Source organism: Rhinoderma darwinii, chromosome 5 (genome assembly GCF_050947455.1).
Source record: "Rhinoderma darwinii isolate aRhiDar2 chromosome 5, aRhiDar2.hap1, whole genome shotgun sequence".
In the NCBI taxonomy this organism is placed as follows: domain Eukaryota; kingdom Metazoa; phylum Chordata; class Amphibia; order Anura; family Rhinodermatidae; genus Rhinoderma; species Rhinoderma darwinii.
In genome coordinates, this window is record NC_134691.1 from 98,130,432 (window position 1) to 98,154,705 (window position 24,274).

The 24,274-nt window shown below is 40.6% G+C and overlaps 1 protein-coding gene across 3 annotated transcripts in view; it reads left to right on the plus strand.

Moving 5' to 3' along the window:
• CDH2 (cadherin 2) overlaps window positions 1-24,274 on the plus strand; it is a 261,108-nt gene that overhangs the window by 83,637 nt on the left and 153,197 nt on the right. The window contains exon 1 of one of the 3 annotated variants that reach the window (XM_075826316.1): window positions 21,813-21,831. The exons of the other annotated variants lie outside the window; for them this stretch is intronic. The gene's annotated coding sequence lies outside the window, so the exon portion shown is untranslated. Of the gene's footprint in view, window positions 1-21,812; window positions 21,832-24,274 lie in introns of those variants that run through there. 3 annotated transcript variants of the gene reach the window in all.

The window sequence follows — 24,274 nt, forward strand, 5'->3', positions numbered from 1 at the left end:
CGGGCTGGATGTGAAGAGAGGGACGCGTCACCAAGACAACGGCCGGGTAAGTATGAATTTCTTTAACTTTTATTACAGAAAAGGCTGTCCCTTCTCTCTATCCTGCACTGATAGAGAGAAGGGGCTGCCGATTAGTGCAGTGCTATTTTGCTGCCAAAAACGTGCTCGTAAATACGGGTGGAATACGTGTGACACCGGACCCATATTTACGAGCACGGGTTCGTAAATACTGGTGCAAAACGGGTGGAATACGTGTGACACCGGACCCGTATTTACGCCAGTATTTACGGGTGTGAAAAAATACGGTCGTGTGCATGAGGCCTAAGAAGACGAGCATAATATAAATATATTTGAGCATTTTGGGGACATCTTCCTGAGTTTGTTCTACATACTTACAAAGTTTTATATACTTTTCTATAACCATTTGATATTCCAGAACATTTGATAATCCAGCAAATTTAAAGTCCTGTTATTGCAAAACTAAAGTAATGTTACATTACTCCAGGGATGGTCAAATCCCATGATTCTGGTAGCGCTACTAGTTTTCAACTTTTTTGGTTACTTTCTATTCATCTCTATGGAATCATTTTTGTATCTTGTCTTTCCGTTCAGTACATACAAGTTGCCCATGTTATGGTTCCAGCCTCTCTGATACGTTTAGTACATACTTCTCATATTATTCATTGTTTTATGTCACACGAATGTTAAAATCACAAGCACATGATGGGAGTATTCTTCTTCTGACAGGGCCTATGTCGCTGGAAAATCTATACCCTTAGTTCAATAATGGCTAAAGGTAAAAGTTAATACATAAAAATTGTTCTACTTTGTTTTTTTATTCTTTGTCTAGTTGAATTTAAGACTGCAGGCTGTTGTTAATGCTCCGAGCATACGTGGATATAACGTTTCATCTGTGGCCACTGTTCTCTATCTTTTTTTTTTTTAAACATTTTTTATTGGGTGGAAGTTTACTATAAACTTGGCAACAAAGATCCAATAAAATCGGAGTTGGATTCTGATACATAATAACACTATACATCAGTAATCATTAGATTATATAGAGCTCAGATTTCATTAGGTACACGGTTTCGGTTTCTATTTTTCAAACTCTAGACACAGCAGAATTTGGCAGGAGATCATTACTTCAGCCAACCTGCAGTCAGCACAAAAACATATTATCAGAGTTGAGGAACATATTCCTACAAAAGGAGATGCATTGTAATAGTGAAGATAAGCCGGAGCATGCAAACCGTACCGGAAGAGTCTGGATTCATTCAAACCCTTGCATGCAAAGAAAAGCCCTATGACAAGTCTCAAAAAAACACATCATTATGGCCTCCTTATAATTAACGCTGACAGCCGAGCTGTCTGTCCCTGATCACACATCACTCAATTCACACAGCAGCGGAAGACAATGGCTATGTGATGATAATGTAAACCTCTTACAATTATGTTATCTTTCCTTTGCCTTTCTCCAAACCTGGTCATGCATTGCAGAATCATTTCTATTTGCAGCAATCGTACACCGTTCTGAGACACTGAAGCTTCCCTTTGTACTGTAGTAAGTACAACGCTATTCACATTGTCACACTTAATTTCCGTTGCTTGCAAAGAACAGCAAGGAGTTGAGAAAACGTCTTGGTAAATTCTGCCTAGAAAAACCACATGTGCCTAGTTTTATATGCATATGGCAGATATGAATGTATCACTAAGGAATGGTCTGTTAGGACTATCACCCTCAATGTTTGGGGGAACAGAGAGAGGATAACTCTGTTTCTCCACATGTAGAACAAGTCTTTGTCTGCCCTTTGTAATATACCCTATTAAGTCATATGTAGCTAAGAGACTACTCTATCCTACTCGGAACATCACTCTGTTAGCTGAAGCAGAGAGCTATATCTAGCACTGCAGGACACTGACGGAAATCAATGGATGTCCAAATCACTGCTCTGTCCTACGCATTACAGGTCGCTGGTAAGACACCAAACGATCAGCATATCCGAGCAAGATCAGCAGCATTACAAGAGGTTAACAGAGTTATCTAGCTGCAACAATTGGTTACATCAGGATCCTCGCATGGTCCCGTTAATTTGTTAGAACAGAATACAGAAACCTAAAGGAAGCGGCCCACTGCCCATTATTGAACTGCCTGGTCTGAGTAGATAGCCTCTGTATGTATTCTTCAGTGTTTATCTTAAAAGATGACGTTCTCCTTGTTTGCTGTTTTTATTCTTTTTAACTTCAAAGAAAATCTTAGTTGTTTATAAGTAAGAAGAGTACTCATCATTAATAGGAAAAAAAAGCAGTATGTTGCCATCGCGTTGTTAAACGCAATGGGGGGAATTTATTAAGACTGGCGTTTCATATGTTTGAGTAACGGCTTCATTTATAATAATGATATGTTAAGAGCAAGAACAATGGAAAATGAAGAAAAATATGCAAATGACATTTGTGATCACATCAGTTGCATTTGGAAGGTACTGATTAAGATTCTTTAGTAAAGTACTTTATTATTAATCCTCAATCCAGCCCCAAGCTCTGGCTCACATCTTACTCTCTTCTCTAGCTGGGACAAGATGTCTTGGAGAAGAGTATGAATGCAGCCCCTGCTGCAGAACAATGTAGTGTACCTATAACAGGATATTTACAAGGGCGTGCTTAGTGTACCTATAGCAGGATATTTACAAGGGTGTGCTTAGTGTACCTATAACAGGATATTTACAAGGGCGCGCTTAGTGTACCTATAACTGGATATTTACAAGGGCGTGCTTAGTGTACCTATAACAGGATATTTACAAGGGCGCGCTTAGTGTACCTATAACAGGATATTTACAAGGGCGTGCTTAGTGTACCTATAACAGGATATATACAAGGGCGTGCTTAGTGTACCTATAACAGGATATTTACAAGGGCGTGCTTAGTGTACCTATAGCAGGATATTTACAAGGGCGTGCTTAGTGTACCTATAACAGGATATTTACAAGGGCGTGCTTAGTGTACCTATAACAGGATATTTACAAGGGCGTGCTTAGTGTACCTATAGCAGGATATTTACAAGGGCGTGCTTAGTGTACCTATAGCAGGATATTTACAAGGGCGTGCTTAGTGTACCTATGGCAGGATTTTTACAAGGGCGTGCTTAGTGTACCTATAGCAGGATATTTACAAGGGCGTGCTTAGTGTACCTATAGCAGGATATTTACAAGGGTGTGCTTAGTGTACCTATAACAGGATATTTACAAGGCCGTGCTTAGTGTACCTATAACAGGATATTTACAAGGGCGTGCTTAGTGTACCTATAACAGGATATTTACAAGGGCGTGCTTAGTGTACCTATAGCAGGATATTTACAAGGGCGTGCTTAGTGTACCTATAACAGGATATTTACAAGGGCGTGCTTAGTGTACCTATAACAGGATATTTACAAGGGCGTGCTTAGTGTACCTATAACAGGATATTTACAAGGGCGTGCTTAGTGTACCTATAACAGGATATTTACAAGGGCGCGCTTAGTGTACCTATAACAGGATATTTACAAGGGCGTGCTTAGTGTACCTATAACAGGATATTTACAAGGGCGTGCTTAGTGTACCTATAACAGGATATTTACAAGGGCGCGCTTAGTGTACCTATAACAGGATATATACAAGGGCGTGCTTAGTGTACCTATAACAGGATATTTACAAGGGCGTGCTTAGTGTACCTATAACAGGATATTTACAAGGGCGTGCTTAGTGTACCTATAACAGGATATTTACAAGGGCGTGCTTAGTGTACCTATAGCAGGATATTTACAAGGGCGTGCTTAGTGTACCTATAGCAGGATATTTACAAGGGCGTGCTTAGTGTACCTATGGCAGGATTTTTACAAGGGCGTGCTTAGTGTACCTATAGCAGGATATTTACAAGGGCGTGCTTAGTGTACCTATAGCAGGATATTTACAAGGGTGTGCTTAGTGTACCTATAACAGGATATTTACAAGGCCGTGCTTAGTGTACCTATAACAGGATATTTACAAGGGCGTGCTTAGTGTACCTATAACAGGATATTTACAAGGGCGTGCTTAGTGTACCTATAGCAGGATATTTACAAGGGCGTGCTTAGTGTACCTATAGCAGGATATTTACAAGGGCGTGCTTAGTGTACCTATAACAGGATATATACAAGGGCGTGCTTAGTGTACCTATAACAGGATATTTACAAGGGCGTGCTTAGTGTACCTATAACAGGATATTTACAAGGGCGTGCTTAGTGTACCTATAACAGGATATTTACAAGGGCGTGCTTAGTGTACCTATAACAGGATATTTACAAGGGCGTGCTTAGTGTACCTATAACAGGATATTTACAAGGGCGCACTTAGTGTACCTATAACAGGATATTTACAAGGGCGTGCTTAGTGTACCTATAGCAGGATATTTACAAGGGCGTGCTTAGTGTACCTATAGCAGGATATTTACAAGGGCGTGCTTAGTGTACCTATAGCAGGATATTTACAAGGGCGTGCTTAGTGTACCTATAACAGGATATTTACAAGGGCGTGCTTAGTGTACCTATAACAGGATATTTACAAGGGCGTGCTTAGTGTACCTATAGCAGGATATTTACAAGGGCGCGCTTAGTGTACCTATAACAGGATATTTACAAGGGTGTGCTTAGTGTACCTATAACAGGATATTTACACGGGCGTGCTTAGTGTACCTATAACAGGATATTTACAAGGCCGTGCTTAGTGTACCTATAGCAGGATATTTACAAGGGCGTGCTTAGTGTACCTATAACAGGATATTTACAAGGGCGTGCTTAGTGTACCTATAGCAGGATATTTACAAGGGCGTGCTTAGTGTACCTATAGCAGGATATTTACAAGGGTGTGCTTAGTGTACCTATAACAGGATATTTACAAGGGCGCGCTTAGTGTACCTATAACAGGATATTTACAAGGGTGGGCTTAGTGTACCTATAACAGGATATTTACACGGGCGTGCTTAGTGTACCTATAACAGGATATTTACAAGGCCGTGCTTAGTGTACCTATAGCAGGATATTTACAAGGGCGTGCTTAGTGTACCTATAACAGGATATTTACAAGGGCGTGCTTAGTGTACCTATAACAGGATATTTACAAGGGCGTGCTTAGTGTACCTATAGCAGGATATTTACAAGGGTGTGCTTAGTGTACCTATAACTGGATATTTACAAGGGCGTGCTTAGTGTACCTATAGCAGGATATTTACAAGGGCGTGCTTAGTGTACCTATAACAGGATATTTACAAGGGCGTGCTTAGTGTACCTATAACAGGATATTTACAAGGGCGTGCTTAGTGTACCTATAACAGGATATTTACAAGGGCGTGCTTAGTGTACCTATAGCAGGATATTTACAAGGGCGTGCTTAGTGTACCTATAACAGGATATTTACAAGGGCGTGCTTAGTGTACCTATAACAGGATATTTACAAGGGCGTGCTTAGTGTACCTATAACAGGATATTTACAAGGGCGTGCTTAGTGTACCTATAACAGGATATTTACAAGGGCGTGCTTAGTGTACCTATAACAGGATATTTACAAGGGCGCCCGTGGCTATTTTGCCTTTAAATAAAGCTTCGCCTTCCTGTGACATTGAGGGAAATAGCAGACAATCCTAAGTTAGAATTTTACTGTGTATTATTTTAGTGTTTTGACATTATGATTCTAAATAACAAAATGACTTTATATTTCATCAGAATATTCATCCACTCAACCAATTTGTTCAGTTGTTCCAGTGTGTTATATAAATATATCGCTTGTAAAATAACTTATGGAAAAAAAGTGGAACAGCTGTCTATTTATGAGGAAAATGATTTACTTGCTTCCAGTCTTTAGAAGGAAACACTTCAAATTAGAGAACTTGAAGGTCGAGCAATGCTTGCATCTGAGAGGGAGTGGGAAGAAGAGAGCTCCGGTAAACAATGGCTGTTTCCATGGGAACCAGCGATGATAGATTAGCAAATCCTACATTACAAATTGTCACATTTGCAACATAGTATTCTGGAACATTTAGCGACAATTTATGGAGAGAACATCTCCCGCATTGGTTTGTTATATACGTTTCAAGGTGAATTAGGTTTTGTTGATGCATTTAATATTTACGCTGTTTTTACATAATATTTAAATGGATTTTTCTAGTCATTTAAAGACACAAAATAGCTACAAGATTGTTTTTATTTGCTTTAATATTAGTTTCAATCTGGAATTTTTGTTTGTCACATCTATTGAAAATGTTTTATGGAATATTAGGAAAAAACAAATGAATTTTAAACGGATAAGACTAAACATATGATCTTGTGGTGCTGCAGATTCTGCCATGTGCATTGCCCTATTATGGCTGCCTTGCTAAATACATAAATACATATCTTGAGGCAGGGTGACAATGAGGTTTTGTGACATGGCCCATAAAGTGGGCCGATCGACGATGTAACAAGTAGATCGGCGATCAGCAGCAGATCCTTTTACAGGGGCCGATGCTTTTTTGTATGGGAACAATCGTTAATACAATAGTTCAGTCCCCAACAGTTTGCATCATTGTCGGCAGTACATCCCCTTTTTACGAGGGGTGATCTGCTGCCAAAAATGATGATTTTATAACCTGCATGCATAAATGATGTGGTCAGCTGAAAAAAGTGCTTTTGCGCGTTTGTTGGCTGATTGCTGCCCTGTTTATACACGCCAATAATTGTTCTTAGGAATGGTCTTTCCCGATTATCGGTTAATGGACCTTAAATGTGACTACGTCAAGCAATTAATGCTATGTGTGAAAGACTCAAAGTGGTGACTAATAAGAACACTCGTCACCGGCTGCTCATCTCAATGCAGGTGAAAACCCTAGATCTGTAAAATGCCGCGGTGATCCTATGTTGTCACCCAGCGGCAGCGTTGGCACATATTTGGACCGTTGCCTAGTTATCAGCACAGCTTACATACTATTCTCCCAGATGATAATTACGATCAGAAATTCATTTTCAGTTTGAAACTATTGGTGGAACAAAATGTAATCTACCTGCTCCCAATGTACTAATACAGTTTGAGACATCTTGCATGTTGTTTTGTCACTTCCAACAAAAGCATAAAGATGTCTTCCTATTCAGGGCTATGCATAAAACATGATGCAACATAAATGGTTAGAAACGTACAGCAGTAAATAGCAGGAGGTGTTATTGTATTTAGACCATATAGATAATAAAGCGCTGGTTCAGCAGGATAACGGTAATGATTCCCGAAGACATTATGTCCCTAACCAGAACATTTTACCCACTAAAGGGAACTGTTTTCATAGAGTTCATTTAGTGTTTGCACGTGCCGATTATCCTCCCCCCTCCCCCACACAATGAGAAATATAAATATATATTGGAATAAATTCTGCTTTTACTGGCTGGAATTTTTTTTTAATTTTTATTACAATATATACCTGCTATTCTCCATAATGGTTTCCTTTCCCAGTCACTATTATTGTAGAGATCACAGTGTAATGATGGGATCCAATGCACTATCTGGACATGACCATTTACACGTAGTGATAATTGATGTAATCACAATTTTCGGTGAAGTGGCCCATGAGGCTCACATCCTGTTCACCCACCTCACTACTTATTCAGCATAGATAACCTGGTTTTTGACTACCTGGAAAACGTATCTGTCTCAGTGCTCATTAACCCTATGTGACCAACTCTCGCTTATTCTTAGTGAGGTTTTCCGATTTCAGAAAATAAAGGTTATCCATTTTATAGTAAATACTTAGCCTTTGTGTATTATTTCCTCAATGTTTTCGCGATGTCTGTTTGCGGTTATTCAATGAAATCGTCATTGTTTACTGCTCGGCTCGGTACAGTTACATGACCCGGGGCAGAGTTTTATCCCATGGAAGTAAGAGATGAAGGTTCCATTGAATGATTGCAAGGACATATCTTGAAAAACTTAAGGAATTCGTATAGAAAGTATATTAGAAAATTGTGTAACTTTTCATTTACAATGAATACAACTGATTTTCTGAAACTTGAAAACCCCTTTAAATCAAGCCCCTTAAACACATCTAGTGTGAATGGTGGACTGCCAGACAACATTGGGTATTTGTACTCGGTGGGGTGGGGATGACGGGCTTAGATCAAGTCATTGCACTTTTTCCTGAACATTTATATTGCTTTCTAAGAAACATTATATTCTATTGGTCTCCAGCAGCATCAAACGGGTTAATTGCCAGAAAGAGATTTAAAAAAACAAAAAAAAACAACAATCTTATGGGTATGACTTGCTTTAGTCAACTGTAGAAGACGCTGGGTTTTGTATACAGGGGACAGCAATGCAGTAAATCAGTAAAGTTACTGTATATTATAGGAATGTATTAGTTATATAGAATAAGATGTGGTTATAACGAAACCATACCTGATAAACATACCCAAAAATGCTATGTAAATATAGCACGGTGCCATTTCTGATAAAAGATATATAGAAAACAAAAAGAAAAAGAAAAGAAAAGGTATTCCAGAAATATACTGGGCACTCTTGGGTTAATAGAAATTTATGAAGATTATTTTATTTTGAACTCTGAATATTTTCGGGAATTTGTGTGTATATATTTCAAAATAAAATAATCTTCATAAATTTCTATTAACCCAAGAGTGCCCAGTATATTTCTGGAATACCTTTTCTTTTCTTTTTCTTTTTGTTTTTTAAATGTATTAGTTATTATGGTGTTCCCTTATCTTGTTTTTTATTTCACAGGTGCATATCTTTACTTTAAAAATCTATTAAAACTATGTGGCCTTGTAAAACAAATGTTAGATGTGGTAAAGAGGCGGGTACGTAATGAAGAGCTTTCACTCTATTTCAAGTTTAGCATGTTGTTAAGTAGCGCCCTTTCTGATAATTGTTTTGTGGGCTGCTAAGTGGCACTTGTGCTGGAAATGAATGCTCTAGTTTGTACTTGTGTTAGTGAGCCGTGTAGAAGGGAAGGTCAGTGAACCAGAATCAATTGATCCTGCAAACAAAGTTGAGACCCATAATGTGGTTTTATTCCGTTATTTAACGGATTTCTTTTTCAGATTTGTGGCTGGGGCCATGGAGATAAATAGTAGGGAGCTAACATCGCTTCACTGCTAATGTCATTTTATGACATCACACACATGACTATAATCTCTGAGGGCAATACCGTTATGCCAATGAGTAAACCACACAACTAAACTATTGCTTTATTATTAACATTCTTCCGTGGAAAATTGGAAAGATGTCTCCTCACAGGAAAGATTATTGCCAATGTCGTCAGAAATTCTGGGTAACACTATGCAAATGAACACTCACGGCTTATTACTTTATATCTCGTAGTCACCATTAATCTCTCGCTTTTATGCATGTCAGGCTGATACAGCTTAGAATACTGCTAAAGAAAATTAACATTTGCTAGAAAGCTCAATATACATTTGTAACCATTACTTCTGCCAGACATGTACAACACCCGAGTCTGATGCCAAGAGGGGACAGAAGTTCCCTATCTCTTGTGCAATGCATTTAGTTGGGAAATATTATAGGACTCTCCGCTTATTCATGGAAATCAAGCGTCAATCTTTTATGTTTTACGTCTTCTTTACTTAAAGGGGATTTGTCACTAGTTTATTAATGTCCTATCTCTTAACTAATCTAATAAGCACTTTGCTGCTGATAAGTGTAACTGCAAAGTTATGAGCATTTTTCTAAATATGCTAATTTGGCTATACTTGCCAAATAGGAGGTGACTCTTTCTTTTCACTCTGAACGGTGTAATGTTTACTGTATGACGCTGTCCAATCAGCATACAGCTTCTCCCCCTTCCCTGCCCAGCAATAGAGCGTGATCATATAGCATACAGCTTCCATTCCCGACTGTGTTTTCAACTGGTGATATCTCCGATTGTGTCACAGCTAGAGCTGATAATTGAACTTCATACGACAGCCCCTTTAAAAACGGATGAAATACTGATGACATACTGATGCAATACGGATCACATACATATGATTTAAATAATCTCCCTCGACTTTAATGGGTGTTTTCATCCTCAAAACGGACTAAAATAGTGCATGCTGCATTTTTTAAGAAAAAAAAGTAATAATTTTATACGCTCATGTGAATAGCCTTATAAATTTACATTAGCTATATATTACACACAGAAGAAAACGTTTGTAACACTGATGAAAAATACGATCGTGTGAAAGCAGCTTAAAGGAGCTCTGTCACCACATTATAAGTGCCCTATCTCCTACATAATCTGATCGGCGCTGTAATGTAGATAACAGTGGTTTTTATTTTGAAAAACGATCATTTTTGAGCAAGTTATGAGCAATTTTAGATTTATGCTAATGAGTTTCTCAATGGACAACTGGGCGTTGTACAGAGAAGTGTATGACGCTGACCAATCAGTGACCAATCAGTAACCAATCAGCGTCATACACTTCTCATTGTTCCAGCCCATTGTTACAGTGTGATTGTGCAGTGAAAGAATATAGGACATGCAGTGAGTTTCACGCAACGAACACACACTGCATTAAAACTCACGCATGTGTGAATAACCCCCTTGAAGTCAATGGCTCCATGTGCTGTGCGTTGTTTCAACACACAGCGCACAGACGAGAATCACGCTCGCCTGAATGAGCCCTAATTGTCTCATCAGGACGTATTTACACATACATGATTCAAGAGTGTTTTCAACACTTTTTATGACTGCAGCTGTGTTACTTTAACAAACTGATCTCCTTATATGACGGTTATATATCCTGTTGACTTATTGCAACCAACGGATATCCCCAATTTCACTTTAAAGCTTGAAAGCATCCCTAATTCACCTGTCACATTGAAAATGCAGTCTGATCTGCAGGCAGCATGTTATAGAGCAGGAGAAGATGAGCGGATTGATACATAGTTTTGTAGAAAAAGATTCAGCACAACTTGTAAGGGCATGGCCCCACGTGGCGTATTTCTTCCGCAACTGTCCGCATCAATGCCGCACAGAATCTGCGTTGCAGATTCTGTTGCGGATCTGCCCAAAATGTGCAGTAAATTGATGCGGACTAGCCGTTGCGTACTGAGGTAAAAGTACTTCCCTTCTCTCTATCAGTGCATGATAGAGAGAAGGGACAGCACTTTCCCTAGTGAAAGTAAAAGAATTTCATACTTACCGGCCGTTGTCTTGGTGACGCGTCCCTCTTTCGGCATCCAGCCCGACCTCCCTGGATGATGCGGCAGTCCATGTGACCGCTGAAGCCTGTGATTGGCTGCAGCCGTCACTTAGACTGAAACGTCATCCTGGGAAGCCGGACTGGAGAAAGAAGCAGGGAGTTCTCGGTAAGTATGAACTTCTATTTTTTTTACAGGTTGATGTATATTGTGATCGGTAGTCACTGTCCAGGGTGCAGAAACAGTTACTGCCGATCGCTTAACTCTTTCAGCACCCTGGACAGTGACTATTTACTGACGTCGCCTAGCAACGCTCCCGTAATTATGGGTGCACATACGTAGTCACCCGTAATTATGGGTGCACACACGTAGTCACTCGTAATTACGGGAGCCCCATTGACTTCCTCAGTCTGGCTGTAGACCTAGAAATACATAGGTCCAGCCAGAATTAAGAAATGTCATGTTAAAAAACCAATACGCTCCGCAGCACACATAACATGTACATGACATCTGCGGATTTTAGAATCTCCATTGAAGTCAATGGAGAACTTCCGCAATGAGTCCGCAACCAGTCCGCCACACGTTCGCAACAACCATTGTATGCCGCGGACACCAAATTCCGCACCGCAGCCTATGCTCCACAGCGGAATTTTCCGCATCGTCTAAACGAACACAACTAAAAAGCAGTGGAAGGCAAAGGAGAAACGGGTCCGCCGCGGATTAACGCTGCGGAGTGTCCGCAGCGGAATTCCAGAGCAATTCCGCCACGTGGGGCTTTGCCCTAATTTATTGATCGAAATCTCTGCTCGTTCTAGACTTAGAAGTCATATCTGTCATTCACTGAGTGGGACCGCCCACTGGACTCCTAAGCCCAGAAAGAACAGAGATTTAAATCAATAAATTGCAAGATATAATGAATATTTTCCCACAAAACGTAATAGCAATCTGCTCAGCTTCTCCTGCTCTATAACATGCTGCCACCAGATCAGACTGCATTTTCAATCTGACAGGTTCCCGTTAAAAAACCCCATCTCTGCAATAAACAATGTTACATGAAGGTTCAGTTAATTGGAATCTTCTTTTATTACACTGATGATTTTCTATTCTAATGTGTACCAAGAGGTGTGGAATATACTGGCTTTCTATTGCTGCTGTAAATGGAGGGTAGAAAGCATGCTTGGTCTACTGCTCATAGCGTTCAATGAACCTTACACAGTACTTGGGCTTAGTTTAGAGGAGTTCAACATAAGTTTTAATAACAGTATTAATATTTAATTGTAATAAAATCCTTTTATTTGACATAGAATTGTTCTTTGTGACTAGTTGTGTAACTGCACCTTGTTCCTATGGACCAAATTCTGGAACGTATTTAACCTGCACATATCGGTGTGAGGCGGTCCGCATGAACACATACATTTACAGTGTTAGGCCTCATGCACACAAACGTATTTAACCTGCACATATCGGGGTGAGGCGGTTCGCATGAACATATACATTTACAGTGTTAGGCCTCATGCACACGAACGTATTTAACCTGCACATATCGGTGTGAGGCGGTCCACATGAACACATACATTTACAGTGTTAGGCCTCATGCACACGAACGTATTTAACCTGCACATATCGGTGTGAGGCGGTCCACATGAACACATACATTTACAGTGTTAGGCCTCATGCACACAAACGTATTTAACCTGCACATATCGGTGTGAGGCGGTCCACATGAACACATACATTTACAGTGTTAGGCCTCATGCACACGAACGTATTTAACCTGCACATATCGGTGTGAGGCGGTCCGCATGAACACATACATTTACAGTGTTAGGCCTCATGCACACGAACGTATTTAACCTGCACATATCGGTGTGAGGCGGTCCGCATGAACACATACATTTACAGTGTTAGGCCTCATGCACACAAACGTATTTAACCTGCACATATCGGTGTGAGGCGGTCCGCAGGAACACATACATTTACAGTGTTAGGCCTCATGCACACGAACGTATTTAACCTGCACATATCGGTGTGAGGCGGTCCGCATGAACACATACATTTACAGTGTTAGGCCTCATGCACACGAACGTATTTAACCTGCACATATCGGTGTGAGGCGGTACGCATGAACACATACATATACAGTGTTAGGCCTGATGCACACGAACGTATTTAACCTGCACATATCGGTGTGAGGCGGTCCGCATGAACACATACATTTACAGTGTTAGGCCTCATGCACACGAACGTATTTAACCTGCACATATCGGTGTGAGGCGGTCCACATGAACACATACATTTACAGTGTTAGGCCTCATGCACACAAACGTATTTAACCTGCACATATCGGTGTGAGGCGGTCCGCATGAACACATACATATACAGTGTTAGGCCTCATGCACACGAACGTATTTAACCTGCACATATCGGTGTGAGGCGGTCCACATGAACACATACATATACTGTGTTAGGCCTCATGCACACAAACGTATTTAACCTGCACATATCGGTGTGAGGCGGTCCACATGAACACATACATTTACAGTGTTAGGCCTCATGCACACGAACGTATTTAACCTGCACATATCGGTGTGAGGCGGTCCGCATGAACACATACATATACAGTGTTAGGCCTCATGCACACGAACGTATTTAACCTGCACATATCGGTGTGAGGCGGTCCGCATGAACACATACATTTACAGTGTTAGGCCTCATGCACACAAACGTATTTAACCTGCACATATCGGTGTGAGGCGGTCCACATGAACACATACATTTACAGTGTTAGGCCTCATGCACACGAACGTATTTAACCTGCACATATCGGTGTGAGGCGGTCCGCATGAACACATACATTTACAGTGTTAGGCCTCATGCACACGAACGTATTTAACCTGCACATATCGGTGTGAGGCGGTCCGCATGAACACATACATTTACAGTGTTAGGCCTCATGCACACGAACGTATTTAACCTGCACATATCGGTGTGAGGCGGTCCGCATGAACACATACATTTACAGTGTTAGGCCTCATGCACACGAACGTATTTAACCTGCACATATCGGTGTGAGGCGGTCCGCATGAACACATACATTTACAGTGTTAGGCCTCATGCACACGAACGTATTTAACCTGCACATATCGGTGTGAGGCGGTCCGCATGAACACATACATTTACAGTGTTAGGCCTCATGCACACGAACGTATTTAACCTGCACATATCGGTGTGAGGCGGTCCGCATGAACACATACATTTACAGTGTTAGGCCTCATGCACACGAACGTATTTAACCTGCACATATCGGTGTGAGGCGGTCCGCATGAACACATACATTTACAGTGTTAGGCCTCATGCACACGAACGTATTTAACCTGCACATATCGGTGTGAGGCGGTCCGCATGAACACATACATTTACAGTGTTAGGCCTCATGCACACGAACGTATTTAACCTGCACATATCGGTGTGAGGCGGTCCACATGAACACATACATTTACAGTGTTAGGCCTCATGCACACGAACGTATTTAACCTGCACATATCGGTGTGAGGCGGTCCGCATGAACACATACATTTACAGTGTTAGGCCTCATGCACACGAACGTATTTAACCTGCACATATCGGTGTGAGGCGGTCCGCATGAACACATACATTTACAGTGTTAGGCCTCATGCACACGAACGTATTTAACCTGCACATATCGGTGTGAGGCGGTCCGCATGAACACATACATTTACAGTGTTAGGCCTCATGCACACGAACGTATTTAACCTGCACATATCGGTGTGAGGCGGTCCGCATGAACACATACATTTACAGTGTTAGGCCTCATGCACACGAACGTATTTAACCTGCACATATCGGTGTGAGGCGGTCCGCATGAACACATACATTTACAGTGTTAGGCCTCATGCACACGAACGTATTTAACCTGCACATATCGGTGTGAGGCGGTCCACATGAACACATACATATACTGTGTTAGGCCTCATGCACACAAACGTATTTAACCTGCACATATCGGTGTGAGGCGGTCCACATGAACACATACATTTACAGTGTTAGGCCTCATGCACACGAACGTATTTAACCTGCACATATCGGTGTGAGGCGGTCCACATGAACACATACATTTACAGTGTTAGGCCTCATGCACACAAACGTATTTAACCTGCACATATCGGTGTGAGGCGGTCCGCATGAACACATACATATACAGTGTTAGGCCTCATGCACACGAACGTATTTAACCTGCACATATCGGTGTGAGGCGGTCCGCATGAACACATACATTTACAGTGTTAGGCCTCATGCACACAAACGTATTTAACCTGCACATATCGGTGTGAGGCGGTCCACATGAACACATACATTTACAGTGTTAGGCCTCATGCACACGAACGTATTTAACCTGCACATATCGGTGTGAGGCGGTCCGCATGAACACATACATTTACAGTGTTAGGCCTCATGCACACGAACGTATTTAACCTGCACATATCGGTGTGAGGCGGTCCGCATGAACACATACATTTACAGTGTTAGGCCTCATGCACACGAACGTATTTAACCTGCACATATCGGTGTGAGGCGGTCCGCATGAACACATACATTTACAGTGTTAGGCCTCATGCACACGAACGTATTTAACCTGCACATATCGGTGTGAGGCGGTCCGCATGAACACATACATTTACAGTGTTAGGCCTCATGCACACGAACGTATTTAACCTGCACATATCGGTGTGAGGCGGTCCGCATGAACACATACATTTACAGTGTTAGGCCTCATGCACACGAACGTATTTAACCTGCACATATCGGTGTGAGGCGGTCCGCATGAACACATACATTTACAGTGTTAGGCCTCATGCACACGAACGTATTTAACCTGCACATATCGGTGTGAGGCGGTCCGCATGAACACATACATTTACAGTGTTAGGCCTCATGCACACGAACGTATTTAACCTGCACATATCGGTGTGAGGCGGTCCGCATGAACACATACATTTACAGTGTTAGGCCTCATGCACACGAACGTATTTAACCTGCACATATCGGTGTGAGGCGGTCCACATGAACACATACATTTACAGTGTTAGGCCTCATGCACACGAACGTATTTAACCTGCACATATCGGTGTGAGGCGGTCCGCATGAACACATACATTTACAGTGTTAGGCCTCATGCACACGAACGTATTTAACCTGCACATATCGGTGTGAGGCGGTCCGCATGAACACATACATTTACAGTGTTAGGCCTCATGCACACGAACGTATTTAACCTGCACATATCGGTGTGAGGCGGTCCGCATGAACACATACATTTACAGTGTTAGGCCTCATGCACACGAACGTATTTAACCTGCACATATCGGTGTGAGGCAGTCCGCATGAACACATACATTTACAGTGTTAGGCCTCATGCACACGAACGTATTTAACCTGCACATATCGGTGTGAGGCGGTCCGCATGAACACATACATTTACAGTGTTAGGCCTCATGCACACGAACGTATTTAACCTGCACATATCGGTGTGAGGCGGTCCGCATGAACACATACATTTACAGTGTTAGGCCTCATGCACACGAACGTATTTAACCTGCACATATCGGTGTGAGGCGGTCCGCATGAACACATACATTTACAGTGTTAGGCCTCATGCACACGAACGTATTTAACCTGCACATATCGGTGTGAGGCGGTCCGCATGAACACATACATTTACAGTGTTAGGCCTCATGCACACGAACGTATTTAACCTGCACATATCGGTGTGAGGCGGTCCGCATGAACACATACATTTACAGTGTTAGGCCTCATGCACACGAACGTATTTAACCTGCACATATCGGTGTGAGGCGGTCCGCATGAACACATACATTTACAGTGTTAGGCCTCATGCACACGAACGTATTTAACCTGCACATATCGGTGTGAGGCGGTCCGCATGAACACATACATTTACAGTGTTAGGCCTCATGCACACGAACGTATTTAACCTGCACATATCGGTGTGAGGCGGTCCGCATGAACACATACATTTACAGTGTTAGGCCTCATGCACACGAACGTATTTAACCTGCACATATCGGTGTGAGGCGGTCCGCATGAACACATACATTTACAGTGTTAGGCCTCATGCACACGAACGTATTTAACCTGCACATATCGGTGTGAGGCGGTCCGCATGAACACATACATATACAGTGTTAGGCCTCATGCACACGAACGTATTTAACCTGCACATATCGGTGTGAGGCGGTCCGCATGAACACATACATTTACAGTCTACATGCCGCATTGTTTGCACACGTGCCACTCGTGTCTTGTGAAAAACAGACTGCATACGCTCCAGGCTTCTAAAAGCCATCACTAATAGTTTACATTTTATACCCTGGATTGCTGCTTTTTCATAAATATGTATTAGTGGGTATATTTAAATGGAACATGATTTTTGTGAATATAGTGGTTATCGTACTTGACGTCTGCTGCTTGTGACTTTAATCTTTGGCAGCAGAAGCCATTGAAATGTCACATGTTAAATGGTACAAATGCATATTAGGTTGTACTCCGTGTGTTTTGATCTGTGTTTTTAAGTCCTGCCATAGTCGGTTACTGGAAATTGGAAGATGTTTACTGAATTTTTATTTCATTCTATCTATATTTGATCTCAAGGGATGTCATCAAATTATAAGTTTACATAAACGTGGCATTATAACGGAAAAAATAATCGTGAGACCTAATGTAACAAAAATGTCCTTGTGGACACTTAAAAAAATATATTTCTTAAAATAATTAAGTATCTTTAAAAATAGATTTCTTTTGTTTATATGAATATTTTGGTCATACATTATATAATTATTGCAAACATTGAGCACAATTGTCTCATTTATTCTTGTTTTCATGGCCGCATGAAATATACAATTCAACTCTACTCTTCTACACATACAAAATTCGGAGAAAAAAAAGTCAGTTCACCCTAAATATGGTCAGACACTATCCAGGGATGGAAAAAACGACGTTGGAGGATTACATGTAATGCTTTAGGTATTTCGTATTGTGGAGACAGATTTGTCGCTGAGGTGTTTTAGATGCTGGAGAATGTTCACGCGGTACATTTTAATATGACCATCATGCTTCAGTGCAGAGGTCAGCTCGACCTGGCCCCTTCTAAGCTGAATGCTACCTCCTTGTCAAATTCCTTGCACTCATATCATTAGCCCAGGACCCAGACAAGACTCACAGACAGCGAATGGGCAACTTTAATCTTGAGTTTTACCAGAAACCTCATAGTTGAGCCCTGAAATCATCAGCTGCTGGGAACTTGTACCATTGTACAAGTGGAGCCGTTTGACATTGTTATCGGTGTGACAGGATTTTACAAATACTTGAATGTATAGATAGTGAATCACCCTGATATGGGTCTAAGTTTATCCCAGGGCTTAGAGGTGTCACATTTTTCATGTATAGTGCACTGTTCTGATCTGAAGTTCAAGTTAGGCTTAATTCTATATTTTATTTGGCTTTATGTCTAATCTAAGTTATCTTCTCGCTACAGGATAAAATAAATAGTAGTGAACAGATTTAGAGTTGACATAAATAAATTGTCTTTTTTTTTTTCTGGTTACAAGGAACATTTAAAATTCTATCTTATTATATTCCTGAGCAAAAGGCTGGTTTATAATGAATGACCTTGAAGATGTGATTCTGCCATAATTAATCTGTGGGCTCGGTTGTCACAGTAAAGGCCGGTTTATTCTGCCCATAACTAGCGCTGATTGTCGATAATAACAGGTCGATTCTCGCGCGTTTAAAGGCCCTTTACACGGGCCGATGTAAAATGTATGACGGAGGCATTAAGCACCGAAACGCGCGTTGGGGTGGACGCTCGCTGTGTGGTCACCCCTGCAATTCATTATGGGTATGTTATGTCCCTTGATATTTATCTTTATTGTCCAGTAAATTCTTTGCTCTTATCCTTACACAGACTTAAAATGAGATATATTTTTTTGTAATATAGAATAACATTCATGCAACTTGCCATTTATATACGTATATATTTCATTGTACATGGTCTGTGGATTAATGGGGGGGGGTTTCTATGTTATTATTATCTCCTTTGGGAGTTACATTGTGAACGGTCCTTTTTATTTGTAGGTTTATGGATTATTTTTAATTGTCTTGTATTCAGCTTTTCTAGTTAAACTCAATAAACATTTTTTTCAATTTTCTATATTTTTGTGCTGTTGTGGCATCACTTTTTTGTAGGTTTGTCGTATGTTTTTTGATGCATTTAGGATTTAATCATAGGATCATCCCATATGAACGATGTATGATACTTTTTTTTGCATTTGGGATATTGGATTCTTGCTATTTTTTGGTTTATGTATGGGGACTAATGATCGTTAATACAATCGTTCGGTCCCCATGCATTTTACATATTGTCGGCAGGACAACCCCTGTCACATAGAAGATACCTCAGACAAATCAGCCTTTCTTTGCTTGTTGGCTGAGCACTGCGTTGTTTACACGGGTCTTGGATCGGGAACGATCATTGGCCCGTGTACATGTGCCTTACATTGCGCTTAAGTCTAACTACAGTTTTTAAGCATGTCTTCTCCATTTTCTGAACAGTCGGTTGGTTACCACAGACACTCATATTATCAGCACAGATACTCATTATTATATACTGTATATATCTTATAAAAGTGTTCCCCTCCCTTGCTTCTCCTCCTTCTTTGACAGTGATAAACAGAAGAAGGCTGTTTAATGTCATAGGCGTTGTACACGGAGCCCGCACTGCTGCACATAGAGTTCTTACGTCTCAGTATGTAGTCATAGGCACGCTGTGTCCTGCCATATGATGTATAAGCATTGCTTTTTAGGGGAGAATACCTCTGTAATACAATGTTCTTCTAGGTTTCCCCTAGTGTTTGGGCATGTATGGATAAATCTATGCTGTATATTTTTTTTCTCTTTGAAAACTACTTTAACTTTATGTTTTCATTTGAAAAATCTTTTTAAAAATTTATTGTTTTAAAAAACAAAAATCTTATCCTATTCTTCCCCCTAAAAAAACAAACACAACCAGGGAAAACCATGTGTTAAAGGACGGGTGTCGCGGAATTTTTTTTTTTTTATATCAATTTGCTTTTAGTGTTTTATTAAAAAATGTTTTATTTATTTGTGTTTTTGTGTTTTCATTTCTTTTTAACTTTTTCTTGTCTATGGGGGCTGCCATTTTTTTTTTCATCTCTGTATGTGTCGATTAACGACACATACAGACATGGAATACGGCACATACAGCCCCATAATGAATGTGAACGGGACCCGTTCCATTCACTATACTATACGCCGTCTGTGTGGGAACGGCGCATGTGCCGCTCCCACACAGTCCAAATGGAAGGTCTTCGGCCAAGCGACGTCCAGCGCCATTTTCTTGTGGACCGGAAGCCGCGGCCGGACAGTAAGATTACTACTTCCGGTCGCGGCTTCCGGACTTGTGTTCTAATGCAAGCACTTGGAGCGGAGGGAGCAGACGGAGCGGAGGGAGCGGCGGCGGCAGGAGCAGGTAAGTTAGGTCTGTGTATGTACGTGTTTTACTGTGTGTTTACTACTGTATGTTAACCTACTACACTGTGTGTTAGCTCAAAAAATGGCGACACACAGTGTAGGAGGTTTGACCGTTCAATCCCCTCCTTTCTCCTGCCACTAGCCAGGATAATGGAGGGGGGATTCTGTGAGCACACTAGAGCGAGTGTGTTTTCTAAAATTTTGCAGCATAAAGCATTGTGGTTGCTTTACCACATGCCAATGCTGCAATTTTGGGAATTGCTCCATCTAGTGACCAGCACTGGGAAATGCTATAAATTAGAATCTAATTTATAATATTTCCTGACTCGTGAAAAATTTTTAAAAATGAGAACAATGTTTAATCACCTATACACTAATTGTTTAACTAAAACAAAATTTTTTTTCTAGCAACACATTACCTTTAAACCAGCAACTGTGGTTTTTACGTACGGTATACCAATGATGATCACAGCAGAAATATGTTTCTTTGTGGTTTTTTTGCTGCACCATTGAAAATAGGCCGTAGGTTACATGACATCATCTTCAGTAGTTGCTCATGACTTTGCATTATCTTTACTACTTTCGGCATTGGAGATAGTGCCCCACAATATCTTTTAAAAAAAAGATTGAAATATTTAGCTGGTTATAAATGACAGAATAATGCATGAATTAATGGACTTTAAATGTAGTATCGTGAGTGAAGCCTAAGACGTTTGATGTCTAGTTTGCCGTCAGCGATACCTTATTTGCCCTAAGGTTCTTAACATTCGTATGGCTTTTGATAAACAAGCCCTGGCTCAGAGATCTCCCGTCCCATGGATTCCTGCTTGTTCAGCAGTGCAGCTTCATGGCAACATGTGATTCCGTTAGCTGACTGCCTATTAAAGTGATACTGATTGATGTGACATGGCCGTCCCTGGGGCCGCAGAGTGCAGCAATGCAGAGACAAAAGGAACAAAATACTGCCTGTTTTTCCTGTGCTGAACACCACTGTTGGGCAGATTGAAGAAGACAATGAGAGCTTTGAGTTCAGAGAAACTAGCTGTGATATATGGGCACTGAGGTAAGGTGCACTGCTGCTTTATACCTCCACATCTCATTCATGGTGGAAGGTGGAGGTCCTAATTCCTTTCTTGTCGGATAAATCCCACGGATCAGAATGCGCATTGATGATCATTCACAATATTAACAAAGTCAAACGATTCCCTACGCGAGGGGGAGAGCGAAAGTTTGACACGGCTGTTACCCATTATTACCGTGTTGTGAGCGTCCCGGCCATTAACGGTTAAGGAAGACGCATGGATATTGTCTAGTCAGTATCACCAGCGCTAGTGCCGGGGAATATTGAAAATGCATGATAATGTGTTAAATGGAGGAACCATTGGGAATTTAGGGTATGAAAGATACATTCTCTGCAATGTTGATATCTTGTTAGTCTCCATGGCAACACATTGCACAATTTTCGAGTTTGCCTAACCCAATGTAAAGGTTACTCTGTGATCTTAATCCTTTAGCGATAGAGTTCAATATGCTGCAGAAGAGGGAAATGTTAATGCATGTGCGTTATCTACATATTTAGCACTCTGATATGTCCGCTGAATACGTATGTTACGCTTTCCCTGTATTTCCCATGCTTTGCTTTTTCTTTGTCATCCTTGCAAATTTATTTTAAAATTCATACCGCAGCATAGGCGTCTCGCTGCAATGCATCATGGTTTCAGATTTCTTGTGTGAAGAATGCATTTAATGACTATTTCTCAGATACAATTACATTGATGTGTATATATATATATATATATATATATATATATATATATATATATATATATATATATATATACACTATAGGGGAGAGGAGTTTTAGTTAGACCATACAGTAATTTTAGAAAATTAGAAAAACTAGACTTTGATTTGATTTTCTCAAGAAATTCTCCCGCGTTATTAAGACATGTATTTAGTGTCAAAGATGGGATTGAACCATATCATGTGAAAGCAGAAATGCCTTTCTCAAGCTTTTTATTATGGGAAAAGGTTTCCTTCTTTTACGTGATTGGTTCCAATCTTATGTTTTGTGTGATTTTCAATTGATGTTGCCTAAGATAGGTCATTTATATATGATCGGTGACCCCTACTGATAATCAGAACAAAGGAACTGTGACCTCTTTATTGTATATACTGGCACAGCGGCATACATACTAGTGGGCTTGTGTCTGGTACTGCAGTTTAGCCAAATCAAGTGAATGGGGCTGAGTTGCAGTACCAGGCACAGCCACACTCATATGTATGTCACTGTGCCTAGATAAACAATGATTGGGCCGCAGTGCCTTCATTCTGCGGATCGGTGAAAGTTGGAGTAGGATCCCCACTGATCATACAAATGAGAATCTTGGGAAACCCCTTTAAATGTATGACTCCATCAGCTGTGTAAACTACTTGCCAGACAGACATGCTGTGGCTTGCAGTTACACAGCAGAATGCATCTTCTACGTTAACTACATGATGCCTGATTACAATTACCTACCTGATGCCAACATTACCTAGGCTGCTGATATTTACACACATGAAAACACATCCCAGAAAATCATAATGAGAAATGTTTTGCCGTCTACTTGCTTGAAAATCCTTACAAAAATATAAGGATATGAATGTAGCTTTATATATTTTTTTTTAGACTATTTGGAGTCAAGACTAACTTATATGTACATATGTGTTGACCCTTACCTTTGCTTGGATCTGGTTAAAGTCTATGTAAACCTGTGACATCATTTTTATTTTTTCAATAAAATTGTGCATCAGTGTCATTGGTGCCACTTCCTAAACACATTTTATTAAAAATTATTTTAACATTTTGAGATACAGCTTCTTTGTTTTCTGTATACAGAGCAGCTGTATCGTGCACTAAGACCTGAATCCGTCAGGTCCGCGGGACTGACGGGTTTAGTGACAGCCGGTCCTGCGTGTCTCTGACACGCAGTATCCACCTGTAATTGATGACATCTAAATTATGAACTTAGATGTGATCGTTAACAGCTCAACCACGCAGGACCCGCTGTCACTGAATCCTGTATCTAACAGATACAGGATTCAGCGCAAGATACAGCTGCTCTATATACGGAATACAAAGCAGCTGTATATGAAAAAGTTAAAATAATTTTTAATAAAATCACACAGATGCACAATTTTATTAAAAAAACCTAAAATAATGTCAAAGGTGTACATAGCCTTTAATGACTCCAATTTCTCATGAAACCATTTCTATACAATATCACAACATGCTAGAAATACTCTTCACAGGCTTCATCACAAAACCATGTTGTATTTTTTCAAAGTCTTGTACCCCACATACCATGATATGTTGAGATAAGAGGAAAGGTAAGGAAGGACACATCTGTATTTTAAATAAGACACGTACACTTTAAATAGGGACACCTTCATGATGCCCCTAAACGAGATATAACAGGTGCAGCCTCCAAAACGCCACTACGTGAAATAGTCAGAATGGTTGC